General features: G+C 44.6%; 1 long non-coding RNA gene across 1 annotated transcript; it reads right to left on the bottom strand.

Annotated features, from left to right (window-relative positions):
• Window positions 1-1,191: 1,191 nt before the first annotated feature.
• LOC108586988 lies at window positions 1,192-3,361 on the bottom strand. The gene is made up of 2 exons (XR_002523535.2): window positions 2,401-3,361; window positions 1,192-1,415 (listed from the first exon to the last, which is right to left on the bottom strand). It is a non-coding gene; the product is annotated as an uncharacterized LOC108586988 (long non-coding RNA).
• Window positions 3,362-6,509: the final 3,148 nt, after the last annotated feature.

The following is a 6,509-nucleotide window of genomic DNA, read 5'->3' as shown; positions in this document are numbered from 1 at the left end:
AGACCAGCCCTGGCAACATAGCGAGACCCTGTCTCTAGAAAAAATACAAAAAATTAGCCGGGCATGGTGGTGTGTACCTGTGGTTCCAGCAACTCAGGGGGCTGAGGTGGGAGGATCGCTTGAGCAAGGAAGGTCAATGCCACAGTGAGTTATGAAAATGTGACTGCGACCAGGCATGGTGGCTCACACCTGTAATCCCAGCACTTTGGGAGGCTGAGGTGGGCGGATCACGAGGTCAGGAGATCAAGACCATCCTGGCTAACACGGTGAAACCACATCTCCACTAAAAATACAAAAAAAAAAATTAGCTGGGCATGGTGGTGGGCTCCTGTAGTCCCAGCTACTCGGGAGGCTGAGGCAGGAGAACGGTGTGAACCCGGGAGGTAGAGTTTGCAGTGAGCTGAGATTGTGCCACTGCATTCCAGCCTGGATGACAGAGCGAGACTCCATCTCTAAATAAATAAATAAATAAATAAATAAAAGAAAGAAAACATAACAAAAAAACATGACTGCATTCCAGCTTGGCTGACAGAGTGATACCCCAATCTCAAAAAAAAAAAAAAAAAATAGCTGGGCATGGTAGTGTGTACCTGTGGTTCCAGCTACTCAGGAGGCTGCATTGCTTGAGGCAGGAGGATCACATGAGCCTGGGAAGTCAAGGCTGCAGAGAGCTATGTTCAAGCCAGCCTGGGCAACCGTGCGAGACCCTATCTCAAAAAAATAAAAATAACAAATAAACCCAATTACCAAAATCCTAGTTTGCAGAAGCAAACTACGTTACATTTTTGTTCATTCTATCATAGTCCCTTTTCATGTTAAAACCATTTATAAAATCTGTGGTTATTTATATCCGGTGGATTGCACATAGGTAGCCCATAAAACTCCCAAGAGGACACTCTTTTGCCATACAGAAGAATTAGCTTCCCTTACAATGCCCCACCCCCCATTTCCACAGTAGTTCCACAGGGAACTACTGACAGTCTGATGTGCATCACTATCAGTTAGGAATAGGTCCATTTCGAGTTTCCAACACCTCTGTACAGTGGCTCACATGTGCAGCCCAGTGGTAGTGAGTTCATGATTGACAGTGCCTGACCAATGACTGTAATTTTCTTAGCCTTTTCTTTAGGTGGCGGCCGTCACCCTGGCCATCACACAGCTTTTCAGGTAGGCAAAAAGAGGACTGTATTCTCAAGTTCTATCTTTTTATTAGGGAAGAGAAGCTTCTCTAATAACACATTTCCCTTTACATTTCACTGGCCAGAATTGGGTCACATTCTCCCCTACTCTGCAGATCCACCACTGGCCGAAGGGAGTAAGATTGCCTCGGTTGTTTAACCAATCAGGATTCATCTCTCAAGCTGAGGTAGATTCTTTCCCTCTCCTCAAGGGATCAGAAGATTTCTACTCCATATCTAAAAAGAAAAAAACTGAGGCTCTGTAAGGAAGGAACATTGGTTGTTGAAAGAGTAGTTGGGGTTGGGCGCGGTGGCTCATGCCTGTAATCCCAGCACTTTGGGAGGCCGAGGCGGGTGGATCACTTGAGGTCAGGAGTTAGAGATCAGCCTAGCCAACACGGTGAAACCCTGTTTCTACTAAAAATACAAAATTAGCCAGGTGTGGTGGCACACGCCTCTAGTCCCAGCTCCTTGGGGGGCTGAGGCAGGAGAATCACTTGAACCCAGCGGTGTAGGTTGCAGTAAGCAGAGATCTTGCCACGGCACTCCAGCCTGGGCGACAGAGCAAGACTCCATCTCAAAAAAAAAAAAGAAGAAAAAATAGTTGCGTAGGCAATGAAGTGACTGCCACAGGAAAGGCACACACACGCACATGATACAGTGTATCCAACCATCTCCCCTAGGTGGCTTCTAGAAGGTATTTATGACACATAACCCAGGTTTTACTAAGTTTAATGTTGAAAAAGCATCCCATAAACTGTGTATTGATCACACATCTGAATATCTCTAAACCATATAATGGAGTTAACAGTACCTATACCTCACGGTTGTGCCAACTGAATGAGTTAATATGTGTGCTTAGGACAATGCCTGGCACATGGTAAGGGCTACATGAGAGTTAGTTGCTATTACTAATATCAAGCTGGCAGGTAACAAATATGTTGAATAAGAGTCAGGACACCTCCCCCCAACATCAATAAGTTCATATGACAGATATATCCAATAAGATGAAAATATACACATTACATTTATTATGTAATACGAAAGCTACTAAATTTGGACCCTAAAAGAACAATAGTCCAAATACAGGATGAGGAAATGTGATTTAAGAGTTATACATGTGTGAGGGCAAGCAGTGGCTAGTTTGTGACTCTGAAGACTGGAAGAGATGGTACTAATGAATCTTGACAGCATGAACTCACTGCTGGACACGGCTACTTACTCCAGGTAGAAGCCAGAAGTGGAACAGTTCTACTCTCCATCTAGGAAGCTTTGCATCTAGAGTTTAAAGGTTTGAAGAAAAAAAGGGATGAGCAGAGTCCAAGGGAAATGACTACTTAATGGCTAGAAGAAGTATGTGTGAGCAGATCTCTAAAACATTCCTAACTACCTGTAACACAAATTGCACACTGTTCCCTACTAACGACTGTCTTAATACATCAGTCAGTAAGACTGGAAATCGTTGTTTTCTATGGACTCCCTCTTTGTTGTGGTACTTGTAATACCATTTGCTTTCATGGGGCTGTACGGAAGGTTGCGCCAGCTGAATCTGAGCAGGTTGAAATGATTTTCCCAAAACACAATCTACTTCACGGATTTCCGTAGCACTAACTCCTTTTGGAATATCCCTTTGAGAACATAATTAGAAATATGTATCACTTTCATGTAGTTTGGGGCAAGCAATTTTCTTTACCTTCATCACATTATAAACGAATTCCAAGACTGATTTTTCATTGTGTTTGCAATAACAGATTTTCTAGAATTATGTCTAATTTCCAGATATTGTAGAGATTAATACCACTCAAAAAGTCTTAAGGACAAGTAAGTTAAAACTGAGTTCCCAGAGAGTCTGATTCCTTTAAGACTCTGAAGACACTGTTTAGCCAGGTTGAGAAGCATTTTCCTATCATCCCCCAACTCCCCGGCCTTAAGTGAACAACCATTTATGTAACACTTCACATGTTCCAGGCCCAGAGTGCTCAGAACCACAGTGAGCTACAAAAATGCAGAAGAAATATCCTTTTCCCCCAGAACCTTCCAGCCCAGTTAACTATCAAGTGATTAAAATAAGACAGCTGACTAATAAATTAGAAATATTACATGCTCTGCCGGGCGCGGTGGCTCACGCCTGTAATCCCAGCACTTTGGGAGGCCGAGGCGGGCGGATCACGAGGTCAGGAGATCGAGACCATCCTGGCTAACACGGTGAAACCCCGTCTCTACTAAAAATGCAAAAAATTAGCCGGGCGAGGCGGCGGGCGCCTGTAGTCCCAGCTACTCGGGAGGCTGAGGCAGGAGAATGGCGTGAACCCGGGAGGCGGAGCTTGCAGTGAGCCGAGATCGCGCCACTGCACTCCAGCGTGGGGAACAAAGCGAAACTCTACCAAAAAAAAAAAAAAAAAAAAAAAAAAAAAAAAGAAATATTACATGCTCTAGGGAAATAGACCAGGAAAGGAAGGAGAAGAAATTCCTTTTAACTGCAGGATCTGGGCAAGCCTTTAGTTCAGGCAGGATCTGAACAGAGTAGAGGTAGGTGGATGGGAAGAAGGCATCCCTTAATGGAGGGATGAAAAATGGAGGGATATATTTACCAACAACGGAGTGTCTGTGACTTCAGTGTGTGTGTGTGTGGGGGGGGGCAGGGGGTGGAGACTGCTCGGAATAGTGCAGGAGGGAGGGAGAAAAAGAGTAAGAGATGAGGAAATGTATTTAGCACCTATTACATGTCAGGAGTGTTGTACATGTTATTTCAATCACACTTTATAACAATATTGAACAATAATATTCCTTTTTTACAGATGAAGAAATTGGCCCAGAGAGATTCAGAAACTCCTCTAAGATCATTTAGCTAGTCAATGGACTAAATAGTCAACAAATATTCAAATCAGGCTTTTTTTTTTTTTTTTTTTTTTTTTGCCATACCATGTTTGCTTAAAGCCCAGCTAAGGATTCTGGACTACCCTACAGGCAATAGGTGGTGAAGGAGGGCAGAGGCAGTAGCATCAGCAGGTATCTCTGTTCAGGTAGGGCCCACCGTGTGTGTCCAGACTGGGCTGACTCTTTTCCCTCTGGAAATAAGAGGCAAACGAGACACCATCCCTGCCCTTGAAGAACCTGAAGAACCTCGTGTGCTTTTGTGGGAAAACAGAAACATTAATGGACACATGTATTACAATGTAAGTACACACGTATTATAATGTACAACAATTTGGGGAGAGTGCTATGGAAACACCCTTTCAAGGAAGGTGTCCTACAGAGGTCATCCGGGCTGTCTTGGACGTTGAAGAAGGTGGGAAAGGATATTTTAGGCAGAGGAAAAGATCAGTCTGAAAACAAAGATAGGAACTGTAATGGTCCACACACCTTGAGGTAATAGGAAGGATGGGGAATAAGGCTGGAAGGCTTGGGAATGCCTTGCTAAGAAGCTGAAGCCCTGGGAAGCCCCTGAAGATTTTGACCAGGGCAGTGATATGGTTACATGTTAATGCTAGGAAAAGCCAGGGGTGCCTTGGGGAAGGAAGACTGGAGGCAGTTAGAGCAGCTGGTCAGCAGAGGTGAGGGGAGACAGCCAGAGCCCGTGTGAGGACAGCAGTCACAGGCATGGAGAAGAGTTGGGTTTGAGAGATACCTAGGAGGTAAATACATCAGGATTTGGTGGCTACATATGGAGAATTAGTGAGCAAAAGGAGTCAAGATGATTTCCAGAGTTCAGTCCTGAGCAACTGGATGTGACTGGCGAGAGCAAGTGCTGCAGCATGATTTCCAGAGTTCAGTCCTGAGCAACTGGATGTGACTGGTGAGAGCAAGTGCTGGAGCAGAAGCAGGTCTACTGCAGAGGGGACGGGAAAGCTCAGGTCAGCTAGATCGAGCAAGTGTGAGATGCCTGTGGGACACTGAGTCTGGTGAACTAGAACAGTGGGACATGGATTGAGAGCTCTGGGAATACTACAGACTAGACAGAGAGGTTTAAGAACGGTCAGCATGACCAGACACGGAGGCTCACACCTGTAATCCCAGCACTCTGGGAGGCTGAGGTGGGAGGATTGCTTGAGCTTAGGAGTTGGAGACCAACCTGGGCAACATAGTGAGACCTCATCAATACAAACAAAACATAAGTTAAAAAAGTAAAAAGTAAAAAAAAAAAAAAAAGGGTCAGCATGTAAGTGGCAGTTAATGCCACAAAAATGGATCAGACAACCCAGGAGATCATGCAGAACAAGGTGAGTGGCAAGCGGAGGAAAAGCTAGAAGCGAGAAAATGGAGAAAAATGAAAAAGCAGTTAAGATAGCCAAGGCAGGAGCCCCAGGGATGAAGCAACAGATAATATGAAGTGCAAAGAAAGGAATGCGGTTTGCTGGAATGTAGAAAAGACTGAGGTGTCTTCCTCTTTCCTTGTCTCACCACTTCTAGGCTGCTCTGTGCTTGAGGGCAGCTGATGAACCCCTATCATGAAAATGCCCTTATGAAGTCTTCTTGGGTTTACCCTCTCTGGCCAAAGCACCTCTGCGTCACAAAGTAAAAAATACCCATCAGACCCCAACAGCTGGATCATAGACATAGAAACACTTCCAAAAGGAACTCCAACGTTGAGAAATTGACTGTCACAGAACACACTAAAACAGATCATTTGTTCCATTTTTAATAGTAATTCACCTTGCTCAGACATAAAAAACTTATCATTAATACAGCAAATCTCTTAAAAAAAAACAAAGGGGTCTGGCTAGCAGTGTGTCCTCATCTACCTTAAGAAACTAAGTGAACACTGGGTCCTGTCTACAAGCATTAGTCTTTAAGTCAGCAGTGCCTGAATGCAAAGAACAAACACAGATGCTGAGACGTGAGTGGCCAGGCCAGTTCACCTAAGAACAACAAGGGTAAGGAAACAGAACCAGTCCTGGGGAGTACAAACACTGTGCCTTCTTCCTTAATTTGCACGCCTGATTCAGGTATTTTACTTACCCTTACAGATTTCTATAACCCCTGAAGACTGGTATTATTATTCCTGTTTTATTTGCTTATTTATTTTTTGAGACAGGGTCTCATTCTGTCACCCAGGCTGGAATGTGGGGGCATGATTTTGGCTCACCGCAACCTCTGTCTCTTGGGTATGAGCGATTCTCCTGCCTCAGCCTCCCAAGTAGCTGGGACTACAGGCATGTGCCACCATGCCCGGCTAATTTTTTTGTATTTTTAGTAGAGACGGCGTTTCGCCATGTTGGCCAGACTTGTCTCAATCTCCTGGCCTCAAGTGATCTGCCCACCTCGGTCTCCTAAAGAGCTGGGATTACAGGTGTGAGCCACTGCACACAGCTTATTCCTCTTTTACAGCTG

Source organism: Papio anubis, chromosome 7, assembly GCF_008728515.1.
Source record: "Papio anubis isolate 15944 chromosome 7, Panubis1.0, whole genome shotgun sequence".
Taxonomy (NCBI): domain Eukaryota; kingdom Metazoa; phylum Chordata; class Mammalia; order Primates; family Cercopithecidae; genus Papio; species Papio anubis.
The sequence above is the reverse complement of the archived record's forward strand: the minus strand, read 5'-3'. Positions and strand labels throughout refer to the sequence as shown.